We start from the raw sequence: 24,527 nt of genomic DNA on the forward strand, positions 1-24,527 counted from the left end.
GTTTGTGTGTGATGTCGATGTGTGTACCTGTGCTTCAGAGGCAGGCATGGCTAAATGGGAATGGCCAAGAGCAGGGGCAGGGACAATATTGGACTGCTGAGGAGCAAAGATGGAAGGCAACATGGGATGTAACAGAAGAAAAAATATTGTGAGCTGGATATGGACCAGCCTTCTTTTTTAGTTTGCTGGGGGGAATTAATTCTGTCCAGCACATTTCATTTTAGATCATGTCTGTCTTAATTTTTAGTAGTCTGCTTCTGCCATTTGCTTAACTATTGAAATGACCTCTCTTACTTGTTCTTCATCTTGGCAGTTTGCAGTGGGACTGCCAAGAAAACTAAAACCCTCTTCCTTATTCCTCGAAAGCATAATCAGGGAGTTAAGAGGCCAAGATTAGTCTTGCTAATAAATGTGTACAAGAGGACTCCTTTGGGGATTTCTGTTTTTCTAAGTATTTGCTTTAATGGATTATGAGTTTCTACCACTCTCAGGAGATAGCTGGGGTTTGTCTCAACCTTCTTTGTGTTGTGGAAGGGAAAACACCCAGTAGGTCTGGTCACTGATTTTCTAAAACACCCTTTTTTCACTATTTTGGCAGTGGTAATGTTTTGCTTTCCAAGGACACTACGAGACCCAGCCCATGCCCTGAGGAGCTCTGCTCAGTACTATCTGTTTCCTCCAGGGAATAACAGCAGGCATGGGAGCTGTCAAGTTAATGTGTGTCAAGGTCACCAATCCTTGCAGGGTCTGGCTGGCTTGCCTTGGAGAAAGGGACAAGGGTAAACAGGTAAACAGAAATTGCTGTGTGATAATGAGTGTACATCCACAGATATCCAGAATCCTTATTTCAGGTAGCCTTAGGCTGTGTGAGAACACATCTCAGCACATCTTTGTCTGATGTCAGCTGGAGCATTGGAAAAGGAGCAGACGTGAGCAGGTGGAATTTCCACTTGGGAGCAGAGAACCTGCACAGCAGCCCATCACACAGCTTGTTAGCCTCTGTCCAAACAGGGTGAATGGATCCAGCCTGATCAATGACTTTGTGCTAGCTGCAGCCACAGATTACTCTGAGACCATTCATAAATTATGGTTTAAACAGTAACATTTTTCAAGGGCTTGAAACAATTAGGTGCATAGATTGAAATAATGCAGTGTCATGACAGTTTTACATTGTGTGTCTGCAGTATGTGGTATTCAGTCTTTGCTGTTGGAGCTGCCATCTGTGCAAACATTTTAACTGATCCCATTCTGAAAGAAATTTGATGAGTGGCAGAAGAAAAATAAGTTAATTAATGGTTTGGTTGCACATATGGACATGTAATCCCTGGCCAGATGCATTCAGACATTTTGGGTCTTACATAAGCAGCATGGTTGGTCTTTAGATAGCCAGTGGCAGGCACCCACAATAAAGTTAATACTGCCAGAACCCCCTTTATTTCTGGGAGGCTTAGGGTGCTATGTGGTGTGTGTTTACTTCATCCCTCACCTTCTCTTGTGTTTCTGTTTTTGTCTTTTCAGTGCAGCAACAACCCCTTCAGCTGAGGCCCTTTGGATTGCTTTGATATAACATTCAAAAAGATCAAAGAGAAAGCAAGTCTCAGCTGGTGGCCTTTCCCTTTAAAGCAGAGACTTTTAGGCCATGTCTCTGCTACAGATGTTTGCTGGCAGGGCGGTGTCAGGCCAGGTTTGATGGGGAGTTTGATCCCTGTCAGGCAGATTTGTGTGAGCAGATGAATTTTTTTCGGGTCATGCTGCATGTGTGTGCTTGGCAGGAGTGAGCAGTGAGTGGGCTTGACTGTGCTCATGGTGCAAGGGCACTTTTGTCAGTTCAAAAGGAATTTGCACATGGGGGACCCTCTCCCTGCTCATGCAGTTGTGCCCAGGCTGAACAGTGTTCATGTTCATGTGATGCCCAGGAAGCAGAGCAGCTGAGCCTTTAAATTGATACTGCTCTGTTGGCAAAGACTCTGAAAGAAATGTAAAACAACTCTCTGGTGTTGAACTGTGTTCTGTTTTAGGAACTGGTTTAGCCTGTGCTGGCACAGAAACCCTCTCTGAGGCAGCTTTTTTCAGCTGGAATGGGTTTATCCTCTATAGTTTAATTTCATCTCATTTGTTGGAAAACCTTTCTATAAAAGCAAGACATCAGTTTCTCCCCCATAGTTGGGTTTTTAGTAGAAATCCTGCTGTGAAGATCAAGAGAAAGAAGATGGACCTCTAAAATGTAACTGGCCTCAGAAGCCTTCCCATTTTGGGTGGAAATGCAGTGCTACAGTGTTTGCCAGAATGCACCATAATTCCAGTGTTCCAAGAGATGTTTCCTCTTGGTAATGACTTGAACGTGTCAGTAATTTAGGTACTTAAGAATTCCTTTCATTTTCAGGATGTTGAGTTTGTACTGCCAGGAAGATGCATTTTGGGGAAAGCAGCTTATTTCTAAATGACTAAAATGGAATTATGGGCTGCTGAGAGTGAGCCTGACAGAGGTGCTGCTCAGGACACACATCTGTGCCTGCAACCAACGTGCAGAACTGCACCTCCTGGAACAGAAAAAGAAATGGCTCTACTTTTTGCAATGAGAGCTGCTCTTGGCTTGATCCTTAAACAAAATTTAGGGTGGGATACTGTTCTCTCTTACCACAATCTAGACATAATCTAGATTAAATTACCTTTCTTTTTATTTATTTTCTTACTGGTTTTGTTTTTTTGGTTTGGTTTCTCTTTTGTATAGGCACTAAAGATGGTCCAGGTCGTGGATTACATGAGAACTCCAAGGCATATTACTGAACTCCACTACTGTGAATTCAGGTAAGTGCTGTTTAAGCACAAGTTTTGTTTGGTTGGGGTTTTTAGTAAGGGAAATTGCCTTTACTGAGAAACAAGCTTATACGAATGCTGTTTTCTAATGCCTCCATCTTTTTGAACACAATTGGAATTTACCCCCTTCCTAGATGTTTTGCTTTTATTTTATTGAAGGATTTAATTTTTATATTGTTGCTAGGTTTATTGAGCTTCCAGTAAAGGATTTTTAAAAAAATAATGATTTGAAGGTGTGGGGCTTTTTTACTACTTTTGGAACAACCTACTCAGTTGGGTTTGAATCAGACTGATTCAAAGTTGTCTGAAATCAATGGAAAACCTCCAGAAGGTTTCACGAGCTTTGGCTGAGGCCTTTTTTGAGAGCGTGAGAATGAAGGCATTTCTGGTTTTCACTGTTGCATTCTTAAATCTGAATAAGCAGAAAATTGGATTTATTGCTAATAGAAGCAGATCTACCAAAACAAAGGACCTGTAGTTCTCTACTGTAAGGGATATGGTTTGGCAAGATGTAGAGCAGGTAACTCTTACAACGTGAAAAATGTAGACAATCTGAATTAACTGCAACCAAATGTACCCTGGAAGCACAGCTGTAATTTATAATGCAGTCAGGAATGCACTGCAGGCTCCTCAATCGATAAGCTAATGGGAAAAAGCCTGCAATTAATTACAAATCAACTGGGTCAATATCCTTTAAATGAAAGATATGAAATTGCTAACATTTGGATGCAACTTCTTTGCCAAGTGTATTTATAAACCTCATATAAAATACAGTATTTATAAAAAGAATAAAAGCTCCTTTCACTGTTAAAAGGCAGGACTCTGAATGCCTGATTTCCTTTTGCTCTAAAAATTCAACTGAACTGACTTTATTTCAACAAGTTTTCTACTGTGTATAAAAGAAGTGAAGTAATCTTTTACCTTTAATTCAAGACCTTACAGAGAAGCACATGAGCTATAAATAGGACTCCCAGTGTGATGCTGCCCATGACTTCATGGTCAAAACATTTAAATGATGAAAGTTTGTGCCCAAATGGTTCTCTTAGTAATTTAAGGACCTGAAGCATTTTGACTGGTGATCTTGGCAATCTAATATCTTGTTATATTTACAGAAATAGCCCCAGAAAGGGCAGCCAGGGCAGGAGGAGATGGGCTAATGCTGGCACTTGAAGGCTGCTTGTTGTCTGTGAGGTCTCAGCTTCAAATAACTCTGGGCTTTACAGAGCTTTACAACAGCTAAATTGGGAGTGCTACTTACCTGGAACCCTTTTCATTTGGCACTGATGATTTTTTCCATACATATTCTGTAACACTTCTGCTTTTTATTAAAAAGGTGGAGGAGAGTCATTGCCAAGGAGGAAATAATATTATTAAACTTGTGACTCTCTACTTTTTTTTTTTTTTTTAAGAAAAGTTTGTTCATTACCTTGCTGCCTGCTTTTTATTGTCCTTTTTTGGGAGCAGTGGAAATCAAAGGATTGCATTGTAATTATATAACATGAAAATTAAAATATAGGGATGCAGTATTGTGTCATTTCAGAGAGGAATGTTTGACAGCTTCCACCCAATGAAATGATGGTATTTGACCACTGTCTTTGCACCTTCAATTGTAATTCTATCTTGGTGCTTTTTCTGACTGCAGTGCAACCATCCTGCAATGCCTGACACCACGAAATCTGTGCTGATGTTTGAGCAGCATTGAGTTGCTGCTTTTCCACCTCGTGAATCTTTCTGTTGTCTCCTCCTTCCCAGACTGCAATGGCTCAGGCACAGTGTCCTCATCCACCCAAGTGTTAGTCCCCCAGGACTGCAGTGAGGGAGCCTTCTCAGAGTCTTGGTGCTGGGTGGGTTTCATGAAGGTTCCATGAAGCATCTTCAATCTGGGCAGTGGATTTCTGCTAGGTAGCACATTGCTGAGCCAGGCTGTCTCTAGAAGCACCAATCATCCACAAAATCACCACCAACTCTGCAATATTTTAGGTAAGCATGGTCTGTCTCAGTGTGAATGACATCCTTGGCTCACAAAACACTTTTGCTGCCTGGAACAAGATCGTGATCTGTTTCCAGTCCTCTCCACTCTTTCTTGCAACATGATTTTTCTCAGCCTCTTTCAACAAAAGCTAGGGAATTTATAATATACAATAAAACATAGATATGTTGGTGTATTATAATATGTTCATTAGTATAAAGGTAGGAAGTAAGAAAACCATGGCAACTGCTCGTGATTCCATCAAAGAAGTCAATTTCTGGGTGAAAATTATATCATGATGGCTGTTTGTTATCACAGCAACTAGAAATTGCTATGCTACTTGACCCTTTCAGTATCTTTTATATACATCCCAGAAGTTGTTATTCCAATTACTTTTCACCTCCAGGCTTCTAGTACTTGGTCATTTCATCTTTCTGGAGACTGAGTTCTGATTTGAGTTCCTATTTCTCATTTGCAGTGACAGGGAAAAATATTGGTCAGCCTCACTTGGAAGTGAAATTCATTATATAAATGTCCAGGCTGTTTCTTTATTATTTATTTTTTATATATTATATAAATGTCCATAGGCTCCTTAAAAAAAACAACAGAACATTAAAAAAAATTCCCAAATGAATGAATGGTCAGTACTATTTTAATAAAAGATAATATTAACACAACACTGACAAATATTTCATTGGTTTAGTCAAAATGTTAGTAGCATCACTGGTGATGATACAGACACATGCAAATTAGCAGAGACAATGTCTGAATTTCACATCTGTAGACATAGCACTGCAAAGCTAATACTGCTCTTATTTCAAACACGTTCCACCTGCTCAGGCAGCTGCAGATAGATCAGAAATGTTGATGAAATCTGTAGAAGAAATTCTATTGCAGTGACATTAGCTGATTTCCCTTCTGCCTGCAGAAGCACAACCATTTTTCTGTCTGCATTTCCATCATTATATATTCAAAATAAATTAAACACGTGATACCTGCATTAAGAATGTATTTTTTATTAAGCTACAGAAAATAATTGGCACTGAAATTTCTTTTCACATACCATTCATGAGGTTAAGTCTTTTGAAAACTAAAACACAAAACAAACACAACCAAGAAAAACCCAATCAAAACCTACAACAATTTTACATAGAGATAGCAGCATTTCAAGTCAACTAAAGCATGCTGCCTCCACACTTCTATTGTAAGCCATGCTTCATTTCTTTTGACTTTCTCTTTAGTTAATCATTGGATTTCCTAAATACAAATGCTTTATGACAATAATCAGGTTTTAATTTAAATTTAAATGAATTCCTTAGTGCATCCAGTCAAGCTGTCTTCCTTCCTTCCTTCTGATGTGGCTTTTTGGGGGAAAGTGAGTGCAGCTTCATAGGATTTTTTTCTGTCTTTGTCATTGTTTAGTCAGTCATTCTTTCAGAGACAGACTCTGAACCTTTTACAGTCATTGGCATGGTGAGGCTGTTGTCATTGACTGGTCTCATAGTGGGAGTGGAAAAGGGTCCTAGAATAATGAATTTGTGATTCTGCACAGAAGAGTTGGGAGAGCTGGGAAGACATCTTGAAAAATATGAAGCTTGAGGTAATTTCTTCTCTTATGCTGTATGTTGCTATTTCAAGAAACAGCAGTCACCAGTTGTTTAAAAGAGTAAAAGGGAAGAAAATATTTATCCCAGTATTGCAGGCTTCTTGTGCTTGTTTATTTTGACGACTAAAATTCTGTGACATACTGCAGCACGGCCCTTCAATAGCTGAACAGCTGACAAAATAGAAAACCAGTCAGAGCAGCTTCTTTCCTGGGTTAGTTCTCACCATACAGGCATGTTCTTTCATCTAAATTTCAAAGGTAATACAACATTTTTCTTTCAAAAGGTTGGAGCAGGGCTAATCTAGAGTTGGTATGGCCCTTTTCTGTTGTGTGTTATTTCCAGCAAGGGCAGTGACTTTGTTTAATGTCAGCTGCCAACACATGAAGTCAGGACAGCAACAAGCCTCTCTCTTTGTCAGAAACATCTGCATGAAGTGTAGAGTGTCACACGTGTGCAGCTCATATCCAGTGGCCTGAGTTCAAATAAATAATGAAATAGCATTTTTTGCTTTGATTTCCAAGTGTGCTGTTACTTCATTCCATCACCTTGCTCAATTCAGTTCAATTTACCTGTTTGTAAAATATGTTCCATAATATTTGCTTGATTTCTGTGATTAAATCCTCTGCTATTAGTTTAGGTCCACTTTCTTCTTGTTACTTTATACATCATAAGAAATCAAATTTTCTTATTTGGAGGAAGTATTACCTTCATACATAATGTAAACAGAGTAGCACAAAATTCTAAGATGAATTAGGGGAAGCTGGGCAGCTGGGAACACAGAAAATAACATGGACGTTCTTTTCAAAGAAAGCTGGAGGTGTTGGGTGTTGAACCAACACCTGGGAATTCATCAATACTGGGTTATCTGCTCTTTTTTCTAATGGGGCTAACCTGATTTTTTAACAATTTATTAAAGCATTTTAGGAAATCCTTGAAAGTGTCCAAAAATAATGATATCAACCACATACATCTTTTGTGTGAACTGTGCAAAGTGAGCTATAAAAACCAATATCTGGTTGGAGTGAAGTTTCTTAAACATGTATTTTATCAAATTGACAAATGAAAAACTGTGTTTTTAAAATTAAAAGAACAGCCAATTTGTCATGAATTTTTATATAGACTAACCCTCAGCCTTTCCTTCTTACATGTTCTCACATAATTTCTGTAATTTGCTTTAGTAGTTATGTACATTTATTTAAATGCTTTATCTGGAATCAAATACTCCTTTTGATTTAGATATAAATTAAAAGTACAGACATTCTTGATGTTCAATCAGCCTATAACAAAGTTGTTTGGCTCTTATGAGACAGAGGTGTAACAGGGCTACACATGGGTTGCTTGAAACCTGTTACTGGAAAGGTGTGCTGTACACAACATTTTCCTGGATTTTTAAAAACTATTTTAGCATCCTGACACAGTGCCTCATTGGTATAAACTGCTGCCAACAGTAAATACAAATTTAGTGTGTCCCCAGCCTGCTTTGTGAAATTATGGCACAACGTTTTGAAACTATGCCAGTTTAGGATACAAGGAAAAGTGCTGCTAGCTCTGGCTTGCTACTGGAAATGCAGAGCATTAAAATGTTGATTGATGGGGAATTGGTGGAATTAAGGCCTGCCCAGGAAGACTTAAGAGGGAAAGGAGAAAGAAATAGGTATCACAGTTCTGGCACTTCATTTGTTTTCTTGGAACCTGATTCTCCTCTGCCTGAAATCTGCTAGAAGTTAGGGAAGATCAGTAGCATTGGATTGTGAGAGCTGGGCAGGAAGGCAGTGCTCTAGGTTGTGCTAACACAGAATCATTTGAATTTGGTGCTGTTTTTCTACCCCTCTCTTTTCTCCTCTGCCAAACTCACTTTACTGAATTCGTCTGTGACCTTTCCATCTTACTCACTTCTGGGGTTTGTTAGTTATTTTCCTTCATTACCTTCATCATCCAACCCAAGTGCTTGCCACTGCTCACATGTCCTTCTTCTCTGCCAAATTCACTTTACTTTGGCACTGTTTCGTCTGTGACCTTTCCATCTTACTTCTGGGGTTTGTTAGTTATTTTCCTTTATTATCTTCATCATCCAACCCAAGTGCTTGCCACTGCTCACATGTCCTTCTCCAAAGGTAGGAACCAGAATTCAAGTCCAGGAGAAAGTGCTTGGATGGCATTAACAGCTGAACCCTAGCCAGTGTGTAAAAGTGGACTGAAGAGTTGGTCAACACTGTTTTCCCAGATTTTTAGCATAGACACGTGGCAGCTTGGACACCCCTCATGTCACCAGGAGAGAGAAGGAAAAGAAGCTTCCTGAGAGCTTCATTTTAGCATCTGAAAAGCTGTGCTTACTCTTATTTTATCCCTGTAACCATTTCATCCTCCTTCCAAATGCCTCTGTTGCTGCCACTTGCCTTCCTCAGCTGTAAAACTGCAACAGCACATCTGCCACCTGATGCTGGGGTGATTCTTCATTTGAAATTCCTCTGAACACACAAAGTGTGAGCATTGCTTATCTGTTCTTGCTTATCTGTTGTTATCCTGGAAAGATTTCACCATGGGCATTCATTTTAATTGCTCCATATGTTTATTCATCAGAAATCCTCTCTCCCTTGTAGTTTGGAAATGTATCTGAATGGCATACAAGCAAAATCTGACTAGGGAAATGTTGATATGGACTGAAGGTATATTGATTTGTCCCTTGAGTGCAATGTTTATGACAGGTGATGTCCAGGGAAGAGAACAGTTACGTCACTTGTGCAGAAGAGCCTTCAAAAGAAAAAAAAAAATCACTAAAACTGCCATAAATACCAACAATTTCATTCTGATGCCATTGAGGTAACTTAATCTTTCTGTATCTGGTACTTTTTGTTTTGTGGTTGTGTTATAGCTGTGCAACAAAATTGAAAAGAAATAAGTAGCGTGCTTGGGGTGAATTTCACATCATTAAATTGAAGCATATCATTTCCTTAAAAAAGTTAACACGGCAAGAGATTTAAAATGTGGGTTAATTTTAATAGACACAAATTACTGTAATCACATCAGGAGATAAATTACTATAATCATGTCCCCTTAAATCTTTCAGTGATTATAATGCCCTTGTATCAGTGTCATGTTTCTAACAAGATATTAATTTCTTGTCGTGCGTGGTCCTTAATGGGTATAACTCTGTATGTTGGAGCCCATTGCTCTTGGGTGGGACAGTTACCACTTTCAGTGGCAAAAAAACAAGATGGACAAAGGCAAGAGAAGTTACAGGAGGTGGATAACTCTGAGTCCATCCTGTCCTCTCTGCTGGAGGTCCAGGTTTCCAAAACAGGTCCTCCTCCTGTTTTGGAAACAGCTGTAGTGATTGCACAGGGATACTGGAATCCAAGGAGGCATTCAATGCCATCATTGACTTCTCCCAATTTAACAAAAAAGGCGTGGGGAAAAGAAAATCTCTTAATGGCCCAGAGGTCTGTGTGATTACAAGGAGTTTTTTTTTCCTCCACTGCTGTGGAAGCACCCTGGAATTCACCAGCACACTCACTACCCAGAGATCCTCTGTAGAGAAACCTGTGCCCCCATTACTGTGGGTATTTATAATGACAAAAGAAAATAGCTATGACAGTGGAAAGCACTTTTTTCTACAAATGTAAGAGTAAAATGCTATACTATTTAGCTCCTGTTTTCATCAAAGTCCATGTGGAATTCTGTACATCAAAACAAGGGAAAGGAATCTGTTTTGTAACATTTTTGGTATTGGAAAGGGAAAAGGAACTGTTTTGCACTTGAAGCTTCTGCAGCATAATTGGAGGGGTGTTCACAATTTATAGATGTTTCCTGTGTCAGGGACTTTTCTGCCTCCTTTTGGGTCAATTTTCAGGGGAAAAAAAAGTTTGAAAACAAAAGGAAGTGACTTTCATACTTCTGATTTGCTTTTCATCAACTCCTTTCTTGATAATGCTTTGACAACCTACAATTTAAATAACTGTACTTTTGAGAAATATATTGTCCAGTGAAATATTTTCCTTACTTCCTCTTAATGACTGGGACTGTTCATTGAGAATAAACATGTAAATAATGTTATTACCATGGAGCAGAGTTAATAGCCTCTAATGGCCTAGGACCTGTGAATAATCTTGCCCATGAGGAACTCCTTACACAAATAGTCCTGGTAAACTCAACAGGAGTCTTCATGTGGTAAAATTACTCATGCAAGTGAGTGTTTGAGAGGAAAATGTCATTGTTCCTCTCCCACATTCCTCCTGTTCCTCCATGAAAGAAAGCCAGCACACTAACATCAGAAGGCATTTTTGGTCTAATATGTCCCAAATAAGGATTTAATCTAGACTAAACAACTGTTTTGAGTATTTGCAGTAACTATTATTGAAAATGTTTTGAATTTTTCTATTCACTTTCTAGCTTTTGGTTCTTGATTTAAATCATCTGTAGTGTTCCTACTTGGTGTGTTCACTCGGTATTTAATGTTTAGAATGTCTGTTTAGTACACTTTAATAACCTCTACAGTTTTACTTAAAAAGCATTCATTACTCTAAAAAGGTTTTGGAATGAGTGATTCATCAAAGAAGCTAAAATATCTCAATCTTGTGTCCTGCTAACAAGACACAAGATATTTATTTAATTGTAAGTGAATATTCAAAGCATTTACAATTAGCTGTAGCATAGTTATGAAAGAACTACTGTCTAGAAGGAGCTGTCATTTTTGTCTGACATGAGGTTACTTCAAAAGGCACAATTCCCCTGCAGGTACTGAACCTATCCAATTACACTTCTTGTTTGTTTATTATAATTAGTGTGTTTTGGTAGAGGTTTTTCATGGAGAATGAAAACTAGCTGATAAAACAGCTATTTTCCTGAACCAGGTAATAAAACTGACCAAAATAGACCTGTGAGTTCTGGGAGGAGTGTGCAAAATTTCCAGTGGTGATTTTAGGGGGATTTGTTCAGTTTGGCTTTGGTTGGTTTTATTTTTCTACCATATAATCCTTGACCCTAAATATAATATAAAAACTATCTGCTTTTCATTTAGGCTGATTGTGAGTCAAGTCTGTATCTGCTGAGGAAGTTAACTGATGCACCCTCTAATTAAAGTCTCTGCAGCACCTTCCTCCTACATAAATGGGCTGGTGAATTCCTGCTTGTTCCTGTGGTCACCAGTGCAACAGAGGGACCCGTCTGAGTGACAGGTACTTGCATCCATCTGGAATTTTTAATCACAGCTTAACACTTGTCAGCTTCAAAGCATACACTGTGGGGAAATTAGTGTCACATCATGTGATGCAGCAGTTGTAGGGCTGCAAAGAAAACAGATTGTTTGATTATTTTTTTTCTTCCGTGGCTAAGGTTAACTGTCTGGACAGCTGCGAGTGCAGCCTTCAAGGCACGCTGCTTTATCTGATTGGTCTCAGTCTTGATCTGGCACATGAAAGGAAATGTGAGGAAGTTTCCAGCAGAGATCGTTTTGCAAGTCCAAAGATAAGGGCAAGGTCAAGTTCACTTGTGTTTCCACAGTATCTGGTTACAAACATCAACCCAAGTGCCACGCAGATAATTCCAGTTTAGTCTGGCAGTGGTTTGCACCTTCAGCAGATTTGCCTTGCTGGAGTATTTTTCATGTTCTGTTCACCAGCATCAAAAAGACCCACCACAGTAAAGCAAGAACTGTTGCCTTTCTCAAAAGGTGACTTTTCCTTCTAGGGACCAACACATGGTGATTTTATCCAAGTTCTGATGTGTAACTTGCACTGGTGCTGCCAGCCTCCCGTGGGGCTGCAGGGAAATGTTAATGTTTAGTTAAGGAGTAACTTATTATCTGTTATTGTCTGTGTTATATTATTTTAGCACATCAGGTTTCTCCTGTAGGAAACTACCATTTCTTCCATGCCTTCAGAACTGTGGGAGTTACTGCAGGAATATATGAGGTGGGAAAATAGAGCTGCTTTTTTTATTATTATTATTTTAGTTTATTTTTTAAACAGTGTCCTTTATGGTTATTGTGACTAGCATGTGAAACTTGAGAGCTGTGGCCTGAGGGTGGAAGGAGCTGTCTCTGCCCCATGAGGCTCACCAAAAATATTTCCTGAGTTATGGATGAGCATTGCCTTACAAAACCCAGCCCTACACACTGAAAACTGTTCCAGTCTCAGTGCTGGCTCCTCAGTTTGTAAAGGTTTATCTTAATTCCACCAAGGTCTTGGTGAGATTTCCTAATTACTTTTTAATTTCTTAATTATGTATATTGTTATGCTGCAATGCTTTATGACTTTTTGTAATCAGTTTTTGTTATGGCAGAGTTGCTGGTTAGTGGTGCACTTCAGTGAAAACCACAATTTAAATTTTTCTCTTAGCTGTTGCTACAAGCAGTAAATTCTGTGGTTAAAGGAAGAAGCATATTGAGTGAGCCTGTGCACTCTTCCATTCAATCACCTCAAATACTGTTTTGTGTATGCTGTGCCTGAGGAACAGGTCTGCACACTTGTGACTGCAGTGTAAAGTATAGTTCTCAATATCTTCCACAGAGAAGCAGAAGCTGTGAGGGTTTTTCTGTTCTTCTTTTATTTATTTTTTTTTTGGAGGTCTGCATTTTTCTTCATTTCAAAAAGGAAAGTTGTCATCCCCCAAGTTAAAAATCCATACAGTCAAATAAGTTTGCCTTCTTTCATGAAAATGTTTGCCTTCTCTACCATGAAAACAGAAGATTACAAATTGGCTGTAGAACATCTTGATAGCTCTCATTTAAATTATTCAACCACTCACATCAGTAAGCACAGTACACTGGGTAGAGAGATGCTTTTCTGAATCTTTTTGGGATCTGTTTTCAGAGAGACAATTACAGTGGTGCAAACGATAATAGAATAGTGAAATTAAGGTGAAGTGAATGATGTGCTGCTACACAAAGCTTGAAAAGACAGAGCACTGATCTGTTAAATATGAGTTATGGTTTTATTTTGTTGTAAATTCTCCAAGATTCTAGTCTGTTTTGGATTTTGGAATGGGTGGGTGGTGGTAGCTCTTTTGTCTTTAGAAAAGCATCTTTTATAATTAAAGAGGCACCGTCCTGGGATGCTCTGGCCATTTGGATGGTTATTAGGGAGAGCTGTGTGCAAGCTGGCTGAATTAAACCTCAGTCCAAACCCCCACTGTGCTCTGAGAGGAGACTCATACCCGAAGGAGCATGTCATGTCCTCGTGTCTCCTTTGCTGACATTAGTAAGGGCTGGGATGATTTCCTGGGCAATAATGATGGGTCCATGTCCAGCAATCAATCCAGAAGTGGGAGCAGTGTGCCCAAAAGATTCTGTGCTATGTGTTAGGGCAATTCCTGCACCATCTCTATCACTTCCTTCATTTACAAATATTGCCTCAAGGCATTTCTCTGCTGTTCTGTTCTGTTTTCATAATTTTTTCTCAATACCATGAAACCATGTTTAACTTCATGTAGTGCTTTCTTCCAGGGAGGGCTGAACTCCATACAAATTTATCCTGATCAATCTGTGTCCAATCTGTTACTGGCTTGATCAGATAGAAATGGATGATATTAGTAAAGCTGGCACATTGCTCTTAACCTTTCCTAATGGTATATTCAATACTTGAAAATACCAAAGATCTAAATTTAAGGGAAGATCTATAAAATCACTGTCCCTTTTCCAAGAGATATATAGTATGTATCTCATGTCTCTAAAAGTCCTAATTTGAAAGCATGTGGTCTTTATTCCCATTTAATGTCTAGGGTAAGACATATTCCCCCAAAATACACCCCTAGCTTTTGACTTTTCCTCATTATTTTTTATGCTTTTTAAAATAAAAGTAATGAGTATTTGCCTTTCAGTGAACATTTGCCTTTCAGTGAACCTGTCCTTCCTTTTCAAAGCAGTGATTTTTTATTATTGACTTTCAAAGAGCAAATCAATCCCACTAAACTGCCACACTTTTTATCCTAATTATTTTTTTTTTCAATTGCTGTGTTTCTTATTCTACATCTGCATTAGTATAACTTTGGTTTTTTCCCTTTTAAACATAACATTAATACTCATTTAAGTCTTTACTTTCCAGCTTTATGAAGGCACTATTGACTCTCACCTTTGTGAATGTCTGCCCTCGAAGTTTTAAATGTTTGCAATAAACACACAATTTTGCTGCCATCATTAGCAGCCATTAGCCATAAATTAGCTGCTTCATTTCAAGTTCAACTTCCATTTCTCCTAAAGTACCATCAAGAATCCTTCTCTCCTGGCCAGCCTTACACTGGTGGAGTAGGGAGACCAATTTCGAAATGTTAAGAATTACACAAGTGTGATTTTGACTGCAGTCAGGAATATACCCTCCTTAAGTATTTTCTTCCTTTTTCTTAGCTAGTGGAAATCCTTTGGATATTTCTGACAGTGTATGCCCCCTGGAATGTCTCTGCTAAAATATCCAGACATTCCAAGACGTTGGTGGCAAGATCCTGAATCATAACTGTAGTAAATTTCTGGTGGGTGTTGCTGCCTTTTTAGATCTCTGTGGGAGACCAAACCTTTAATCCATGCAATCAGACTCTGCTGTCATGACTGTGACTCTGCATGTGAAGAACCAATTCTCCAGTAAGGCAATTTATTTCAGTGATGTGTTCATGTGACCTGACTAGTTCTGAGGTGAGAGCACTGACATCAAGGACAATCTGGCTAGATATGGGCTCTTATTTTGGTCCTCAGATAAATATGGCAAGTGTGCTGTAAGCATGGGATGGACTAGATGAAAGGCAACAGTGTTTGTGTTTCTCCGATAATTCTCTGAATTTTTCGGTTCTTCTCTCAGCTGTTTGAGTTTGAAAAGCAAAGACAGCCAAAATTAGATTGTTTTGGAGAGAAGTGATAGCCAACCTGGGACAGCAGTTAAGGAAATCTCAGTGGTGTCACAATTCAATTACAAGGAGGTAAGAAAAATTCTAACAAGGACTTCCTTGTGAACCAAATTTATATTTTAGAAATTCTGCATGTTCTGTTGTTGATTTGTAATTAATATCCAGCATCCACACACGTTTACACTAGCTGAAGAGCAGAGGCTGCCCAGGTCTCCTGGGAAAGCCCCTTGCACAGCACATACAGCAGCTTTTCCTCCCTGTAATTCAGGCTTTCCATCCCTTTCCTCTCAGGTCCGTGTGGATTTCTCTCATGCTGATATTTGTGCTACAGCCATGTATCTTTTTCTAAGGTTTGGGAAGAGAAGCTTTAGCACTCCTCACTGGAACAGGAGAGACACTTGTCAGAGTGGGCAAGGTGATCTCAAAGCTGAAGAATAAGATTTAAAAGTCTTGGTCAAAGGGAGAGGCCAGAGCAATATCAAGTCATCTTAGAAGACCTGACTTTAGTTACAGAGACCTGCTACCCTCAAACACATTGGGAAACACACTGATGAGCTTTGGCAGGGTCAGGCTGTGGGGAGGTGCTGTAACATAGGCTGCTTCAGAAATACAAATGTTTTGTTCTCTGATTTTTATTTTTTTTTTCTGCATTCTACCGAAATTAATAATTTCTTTGATAAAGTTGCTCCTGATTTGCACACAAATGTGCCAGTCCCCTTCTGTTCCTGTCTATCTTAGAAGAAGCATGAGGAGTTCAGCTTTTCCCCACTCAATTTTTAGTACAACACAATTATTATTTTTTAAATAGAAAATAGGCTAGGGATCTTGCATTTTGAAAGGCACCATTTAAAAAACCAAAGACAGATGGTCTCTTGTACCCATAATTTCTTCTTATAAAATGCAATTTGAATTATTCTCAGTGGATTCAGAATATCTTTTTTTCTATGCATAAGCCAATTTTTTTCCCCTCCAGCCTACAGTGGAATATACACTAGATAATAAATACTTGATGCATAATTTGTTGCTCACTGTGAGATGCCTCTTAAATATTTTGTTTACATTGTTTACATGTACATATATTGCAAGCTAACAATAGTACAAGCTGTATTGAAAACTCATGTACATTACTCAGGTACTTTGGTGCATAGAATCCAATAATTCTTTTACAGAATTGGCAGAAAAAGTCTTAAGGATGCAAATTTCCTGGTAAATTAATCCTTCAATATTTCAATATATGCTACAGTTAAGGCCAGTAGGAAGGATAAAATGCAGTGGCCCTACACTGGTTTTAGGGCAGCTGTTGTCTGTGCTCTGAAGGCTGCTACACATCCATCTCTGTCCTCCTGCTTTTGCAAATTCTACAGTCCCAATGCTGATGCTGTACTTGACTTTTCCATTTTAATAAGAGGTAAATGTATTTTTAAACAGTGATTGTGTTCAAGGTTCTTATTTTTAAAGGTTTTTGTTTTTTTTTTTCCCTTCCCTGAAAGGGCTTTGTGTCCTCTGATTTCTGCAAGTCCTGGAAGCTTAAAGCCAAATGTTTCCATTAGGGTGGTTTAGGTGGATATGGACTTTCAGGAGGGATGTTCAGATGTGTTTTATGTTCAGCACTAAGGAAGAGACACAAAACTTGTGTCTCTAAGCCATGGTAGCCAACAGGCTGTTCCTCAGCAGCCTTGCATGGGCTGACTTCTGTGTGGGGTAAGGATGAATCCTGGGGCTGCTCTTTCTGGTGACAACCAACGTCAGGAAAATTAATTCATTACATTTCCTTCTGGGTCTTTATTGCATCTCTAAAGGAAGCTGGAGGAATCCATACATGAAAAATCTACCCAGGGATGTTTAAAAAAGGCAACATCTGACTTGAAGTCCCTGAGCCAGAAATTGCTGGGACTTGGGAGAGGGCACCTGGGGAAGTGTTGATTACCCTCCTATTACTGTCTTCTGTGTTTGTCTTTTATCACACAAGATAATTTGGCTCCAACTAGTACAGCTGTCTGTATGTCTTGCAACTCAAATTTACATGGATTTATTGATACATAGTGGATATTCACATGTCCATTTTAACTACTGTGTCGTGCAATTCTTCTTAAAACCTCTTTGAGCCAAAGGGGAGAAAAATATTCACTCAGAAGGTGTTTCAGATAAACCTTGGGTTCTCTTTGTCCAGGTAATGCTCCCTGCAATGGCAGCAGAGGGAGATAAAGCAGCTGAGCTGGCTGATAAGAACTGCATGGTGTTGTGTGGCTCCCACACCAGCCTGAATGCACCCCCTTAGCACAGGACATGCACAATCTGGGGCACGGTCCTGTGTAATGAAAATTCATCTTGTGCTGCTTCAAAACACCACATCAGCTTTAACAGCTAGTAACAATCATAATGCAATTATTTTATTTCATGGCTCTGAGGAGAACAAGACACAAAGGGGCTTTTTGTTGGGGCGTGTGTGCCTTTTTTATCACTGTTCAGCTGCAGTGTAAAATGTGCTGTGTGAGGGGCATCCCCTGACCCTCCCTGGTGCTCAGCAGGGTGGATGAGCAGCTCTCTGTCCCTGTGAGCAGCTGCCACCCTGGTGGCTTTGCCTCTGCTGCCTGCACAGCAGAGGAACAACAGGCAGAGACTGACCCGAGCAGGGTGGGGTGGGGAGTGGGGTCCCACAGCTTGGCAGCTCTGCTGTAAATGTTTGAGACAGAAATTGCCCCTTGAGCTGTGCTGGAGCTGCCACAGATCCTGGTCCCATGGGCCTCCAGCCCCGCCTGTATTCTCACTTTATGAGAGAGAAGCAGTAGAATAACAAAAGAAACATTCTGACACTTTTCACTGGTTTTTTCCCCCCCTCTCTCTTTGTCTGGGATTATGCTGAATATAACTTAAGCCCTAGTGCCCTCTTCTGATCTTGAAATAGGTGTCAGTTCTCAGCACACCTGTCCCTGCCGCTCCTGCTCAGCAGCCAATTGTTTGAAGTTAGGCAAGCATTTGGGGACACAGATATTTCAATTTGTAATCAGCTTTAAAGCTTTAAAGCTTTCAACATTTACTCTGATCAGAAACAGCAGCTTAGGCATAAATTAGCCTTTTCTATTTAAAAAAAAAATATTTATTTTTGTTTCCCAGCAGGGGCAGTAGGCTTGATGTGAAGTCCACAGAAGTGAAGGGATAAACCCTTATCAGCTCTGGCCCAGCCCCTCACACAGCACACAGAGTCACTTAGGCTGAAAGAGGTAAACTGTTACAAGATCTTCAAGGAATAAAGACTGATTAAGGATAATCTTGTAGAAAATGTTACCTTTTTTTTGGATGTATTTAACATGGGAAATATTGGTAAGTGATAATTGTACAATTCCTTGGCTTTTCAGTGCTGGTAACCCAAATTTAGTTTGTGTCCTTATATGCAGACATGTGTAATGTATATTAGGTATATCTCTGACACTCAGCTGCAGACTGTATGAATTAGTTCATTCATCATTTCCATGCTGCCACCTCTGGGATGGAAGGCAGCAGCTGGCAGGGAGCACAGAGCAGTTCTGCACAGCATTCTCAAAGCCAAGCCAGAAACCCTGCATCCAGGTTGTATTGCAGGGAGGTTCCACACACAGGGAACTAGAAACCTCTTCTTTGCAAAAATACACACTTGCTTTCTAAAATCATACGTTTTACTGATAGCCATTGAAAAAAAAATAAATTACCATATTTGTCCATAAGGCATATGATATATCCAAAGTATGCTACATGTTGATAAATCTTCTGACACTAAATTTACTGCAAAATAAGGTTATGAATTAATTTTCACAGTCCTGGCTTTCCTAGACTGTGGCTGTCTGCTTATGTTTTAAGCAGATAATATTCTGCAAACTGAGAGTTGTGCAACTGCAAATAAACATTCTCTACTGACCAAACTACTTGTTGATAATTTTAGATGGGAATTTTTGAGAGACTGATGGGCAGATTAACACTAAAGGCCTCTCTAGCAAGTGGTTTAACAACACATTAAGCAACAAAAGGGATATTTATAGCTCTTTGCTGGAATATGAGTTTTCCAGCTCTCTATTGCCATCTTGAGTCCCTGACTGCCTTTGACAGAAAAAACAAATTGGGGTGTGTAACACTGACAGAGACAAAAGGAAAATACATTTCCAGTCCTGATGGCCAGAGCCCTCTCCAGTTATCAGGTGGAAGTCATCAGGTATCAGAGGAACAGCATTATTTACTTTATTTGAGATGATACACACTGTGGCAGACTGCAGGGAGAGCTGAAGGGAAATGCCAGGGCAGTGTGATGTCGGTGCACATTTGTTCTAAGGCTTGCAGAATGAGCTCCTTGGAAAGCAGCTGAGATTAGGGCCCGTGGGGAATTCTTGGACATGTGCATCCTGCAGACACCTCTGGCTGTCAGAGGAGCTAGTCAGAGTTTAGAGTATATTTGCAGGTGGATTGTAAAACTCTGAAAGGACTATTCTTCCTCGTGTGCAGAGGTTTTGATACCGTTCTCTTTGTCCTATAATTGTCCTTCACAAATTTCTCACCTTCCTCTGAGAATCACTAAGGTGGGCACTGCAGTACCTGATCCATCCTGTGATATATTAGTATGTAGTTACTGCATACTAAAGAAAACCTATGGATTTCCAAGTTCTTTGGGATAGGTGCCATGAAAAGAAGCCTGAGGCCTTTCCTAGGTGGGCATTTCTCTAACACCTCCTGCTTTCTACCTCATAATGTTCAGACTCCTTTTTATTGGTTTATAACTTTCAGAAGTCCTTCTTTTTATTGTTATTATTTCCTATTCTCTCTGCCTTATTTCACACTTGGTAGCAGTGTTTTCGGCCAGTATTCAGAGTATTTTATGAGTAATGAGTGTCCCAGGCAGAAGGAATATATTGTGAGATCATTGTTACTAATTGAATACTTGGTGGGGGATCTCTTCCCCTCCACTGAGTGCTTGACATAGACTGAAAATAAGTTGCTAATAGTTGATTCTAATAAATCTACTGCCCATAGCCCTTTTAGAGTCTTAAGTGTATTTGGGCATAATATCAGTATTCTGTGCTTTCCTCTTCCAAACAAAGGATACTGTTTGAAGGAGCCATTAAAACTCCTTTTAAATAAATCTCAGAGTAGCAGCTGACACTAACACAGTTTGAGCTGGGCTAGCACAGGGGTAGATTAAACCCCGATGAAAACAGCCTGGATTTCCCACTCTGCTTTCTGCTGCTCTGTACTGCAGCAAATATTGGTCCTCCCTCTTGCTTTGCTGTCCTGGGCATTTCTGCAGTGCCAGGCTGGTACAAAGGGCTCCTAGACCCCCCTGCCTGGGGCTGGGGTGAGATGCTGGTGCCATTCCTCAATGCCCAAATGCAAGGAAAACTCTGAAGGTGTCAGGCCTCTGGGCTGTTCCTCCATGGAATAATTGGCACAAAGGAAAACTGAATGTTTGGTGAATATTTTGTGCTGGCTGCATCTGAACAGATGGGTGTCTCCCCAGGCCTCTGGGAACCTCAGGTGATTTTTTTACTCATTTCAGAATTGCTTTTCCCTCCTAGGATCTGGGTGGTTCCTCAGGTATTGGTAATGTATCAAACGTAGCATTTCTTCAAAAGAATGGCCTCATTTATTGATTGTGCCTTCTGTACTCTGCTGGCAGTGGCCTCCCAAAGAGGTACTCTGGCACACCCATCCTGGGCTCCCAGAATTCACAGAGCTGATTATTTTTAATAACATTCTTGGAATAATCTCTGGATGGTGTATATTTGCATTTGTATTGATGTCATCACACTGCTGCAGTTCTGTCTTCAATACTCCTTTTTATATATTTCCTGCAAGTGCCACATTAAATGATCATGGGATTCTTGGAAAAGCAACAGGAAATTATATAATGGTGCCCACAAGTCTGTGTATTGACTTTTCCGCAGACTTGCTGGTCCCTGAGCCTAAAAATTGTTGGTAAAACGAAGATATTTGATCTTATTTTCTGTTCTTGATTCTTCTTACTGTCTGAGAAGTCCTGGTCTTTTGCTGTTCTATTATGAAAAAAACCAAAAAAACAAACAAACAAAAAAAAACCCCAAACAAACAAAAAAAAAAGAAAAAAGAGCTAAATACAGAGATTACTGTGGGTTTGATTATAAGGATAGTTGTTTGATTAAGTTGCTTTACATTGTTAAGTAACTATCAGCAGGAATTCAGATGGACACACTGTCATCTGCAAGTAACTGGCACTGAGAGGAGCAGAAATGTCTGTAATGGAATCATAGATCTGGTATAAAACTTGTAAGACATTGAAAGAAATAATTGCCTTTTAAGTCTACTTCAGTACATTCAAACCATAAAGCATAAAAATGGAGGAAAGCTACAGGGAAAACTGTTGTCTGTGGCATTGTTTCTCAGAAACCTTACACAGGTCATAAGCTGTGGAGGACAAGGCAAAGGTTTCTATGCAAAATTGTAGAAAAACACCTGATGTCAATGTCACAGAAACAAGAATAGCTGTAAGGCCTGGGCTTTTGGCCATGTCCAAGGGGTTCTCAAGGTGCTTCGTGGAATATTTTGAATATTTATAGCTGAGAATTCAAAATCCTTCTCTTTGCTGGGCTGAAAATAGCTTTGCTTTTGAAGATACAGGGACCCTTTCTGGTTTGTGGTGATTTTACCAAAAAACTTTCCCCTCTTATGGGTTTTAGTTTCTATCTGAGGGATAACATACTCCTGGATGCTGGAAATAACCAACATATTACACTGCTTGGAGCCTTCCACTCTCATTTGGATAATTCCTTCTCATCCTTCTCATTCAGGATGATTCCTTGGTCAGGCCCAGCTGAGTTTCCAGCACATCCTTTGGAAGTCTCATCCCTGGGTGGGTCCCCATGCCTGAGTGGCACTGTGGGCTGGTGGCACTGCCCCAGACTGGCTGTCCCTTGTGCCCTGCTGCTGGCAGTGCCTGCCAGGAGCCCTCAGTGCTACAAATGAGCTGATAAACTGATAGCCACAAACCCACAGGAAGGCCAAGAGCAGCCAGCCTGCTCTGAAACCTGCAGTGGAGCTTTTCTCTGTGTTGAAATAACTCTGGTACCAGGAGCACTCTAATCCTACCAGGGTGAGGTCAAAAAGCGCTGCCCTGCAGCAGCGTACTTGACTCCAGCAGCAGATGAAATTAATCTCTCCTGATCTCTCCACTGGGGCTGCTGGATGGTTTCCAAGGCTGGGGCAGGCCTGTGGAGCATCAGCTCGAGCACTTCAGGGCTCCTGGGGTCTGAAAAAAGACACATCCTATAAATGCTGCTTCAGTTCTCCACTCAGGGCTGGCAGCTCTGCAGAGAGCAGGGCGCAGGATGCAGGGCAGACATTTGAGATTTGCTTTGCTCCTCACAGCACTCAAACCAAGTGCAGCTGCCCTGGTTAGAGCTCACCAGTCCCACATTTCACCTTCCAGAACAGACACACTGACAGTTGTCCTAAAGCATTAAGCTCTTACATGGTAATTTGAACAAACAAAACCCAAAGACATTTGGGGTGTGACTGCTGAGAGTATTTTAACACCGCAGGCACGAGATTCTCACACCTACTGTAAATCCTGATTCCTACTTCACAGTTAATTGAAATTGGACATTAATTTGTCTTTTTTGAATGAGAACTGCCTCTCTGGCATTTACTTTGATAAGATACACCTTTCGACACAAACTTGGAATAAAACTGACAATGGCTCAATGTAGTAATATACTGAACAGAAAGTTTACTGAAATATTGTTAATTTTCTCCCCCTCCAGCACAGAACCACTGTTTTAGTATACTACACAAGCTATTTGCTTCCTATTGCTTGGGAGTTTAGCCTGTTTGGAGAGACTGCAAGTGAAAACAAAAAGTGTTGGAAACCTCTAGTGTATTTCCTGAAAAGTAATCCTCTTTAGTTGTTTACCTAAATCTTTTCCCAAAGTACATTTTTGTAGCCATGTTATACTACTATCAAAAAGATTTGATTCAGCTGAGGAGGCGAATGAGACAAATGTTTTTTGTCATGATTGAGAATGAAGAAAAGTTGAGTTTCTTTCCATTGTAAATATTTACACATTGGGTAGTGTAAAAATTTACTTTGAGGTATTTACAGTGGGAACATTGACTGTTTTTTAAATAGCCATAATGTTCTGAATGTTGTTGCTAAAGCTTAGTGACTCTTTCTTCTTTGTTTTCTGACAGATTGTATGATGAAATGTCAGGTAATACACTTTCAGAGCACGCACCATCATCCTGTTTTATTGGTTTAATCAGTGTGAAAGCAATGATTTAATTCACTATCCAATTACATTCCTGAGTATGTTCATTTTAATAGGCTCAGTATTTCCCTAATTTATCTGCTAATCATTAGAAATGCATTTGGCCTCAGCTCAGAGACTGCTGTGTCCCGGGGTTCAAGCTGGGATTAGCACAGTTCTAAGAAATCCAGAGCAGGTCTGAGTAATGGAATCAGAGTATTTTGCACACACTCAGGTGAGAGCAAGTGGGGCTGGTGGTTTGTGTCCTGGGCTCTGTGTGCTCATCTCCACAGGCACACACAGAGGTCAGGGTTTTCCCTGGCTGACACAACTTCCTTAGCAGGGTTTAATCACCAGGAAAAGTGTACTCAGTGACAGAAAATCAGTTTATCATGTAGCTAAACTGGCCTGCCACTTGTATGTTTTTGAGCTGGGTGAGTGCTTGCAAGTACTTTGATTGTAGTGGCTGTACTTTAAATGGATCTCTATGTTTTCTCTGGAATAAATTTTTTTTCTGAAAATTTACCACCTGGTAGGAGTCAGCAAAGGGTGAGATTTACTTGCAGCACTATCACAAACTTGTTCAGCACAAATCTAAAAATTGAATTTATAAATCATGGATTAGTTTTGCTAGGATACTTTCCCCCATAGCAAATTAAATGCCTTGAAAACATTGCTCATCCCTCTTAACTGACAGAAAATACTCTTTATTATTTATTTATGGAATTATGAATACTATTGATTTCTACAGTGCTATCTATATAACTAGATGTTTATTAGAAATAAGCAAAGCCCAAGCAGTGAAATTAAAGAGATTTTTTTTAGATGTCTAAAATTTGATCATGTTGTTATTTGGACCTGCCATAAAAACAGTGCCAAGAAGGTTTCTAATATCTGAGGGCATACTGCTACATAAGAACTTCTCTCAAGAGTAATATTTTGTAATATATGATTAGGTGATTCCATAAAACCTTGAGTTTTTATTTCCCTACAAAATGCAGTGTTTGGACACGATATAATGTTCTGTTTCCTGTTTCCAGAGCTCTCTGGATTCAAAAAAAAAAA

The 24,527-nt window shown here is 39.8% G+C and overlaps 1 protein-coding gene across 1 annotated transcript in view; it reads left to right on the forward strand.

Moving 5' to 3' along the window:
* The first annotated feature begins 1,927 nt into the window (after positions 1 to 1,927).
* Positions 1,928 to 24,527, forward strand: part of TMC3 (transmembrane channel like 3) — a 61,167-nt gene continuing 38,567 nt past the window's right edge. The window contains exons 1-5 of the mRNA XM_039723579.1: positions 1,928 to 2,356; positions 2,732 to 2,808; positions 11,411 to 11,567; positions 15,177 to 15,294; positions 18,337 to 18,443. The gene's annotated coding sequence lies outside the window, so the exon portion shown is untranslated. The remainder of the gene's footprint in view (positions 2,357 to 2,731; positions 2,809 to 11,410; positions 11,568 to 15,176; positions 15,295 to 18,336; positions 18,444 to 24,527) is intronic.

The sequence above is a fragment of the Passer montanus genome, unplaced genomic scaffold (genome assembly GCF_014805655.1).
Source record: "Passer montanus isolate IOZ18808 unplaced genomic scaffold, ASM1480565v1 scaffold5, whole genome shotgun sequence".
Lineage (NCBI taxonomy): Eukaryota > Metazoa > Chordata > Aves > Passeriformes > Passeridae > Passer > Passer montanus.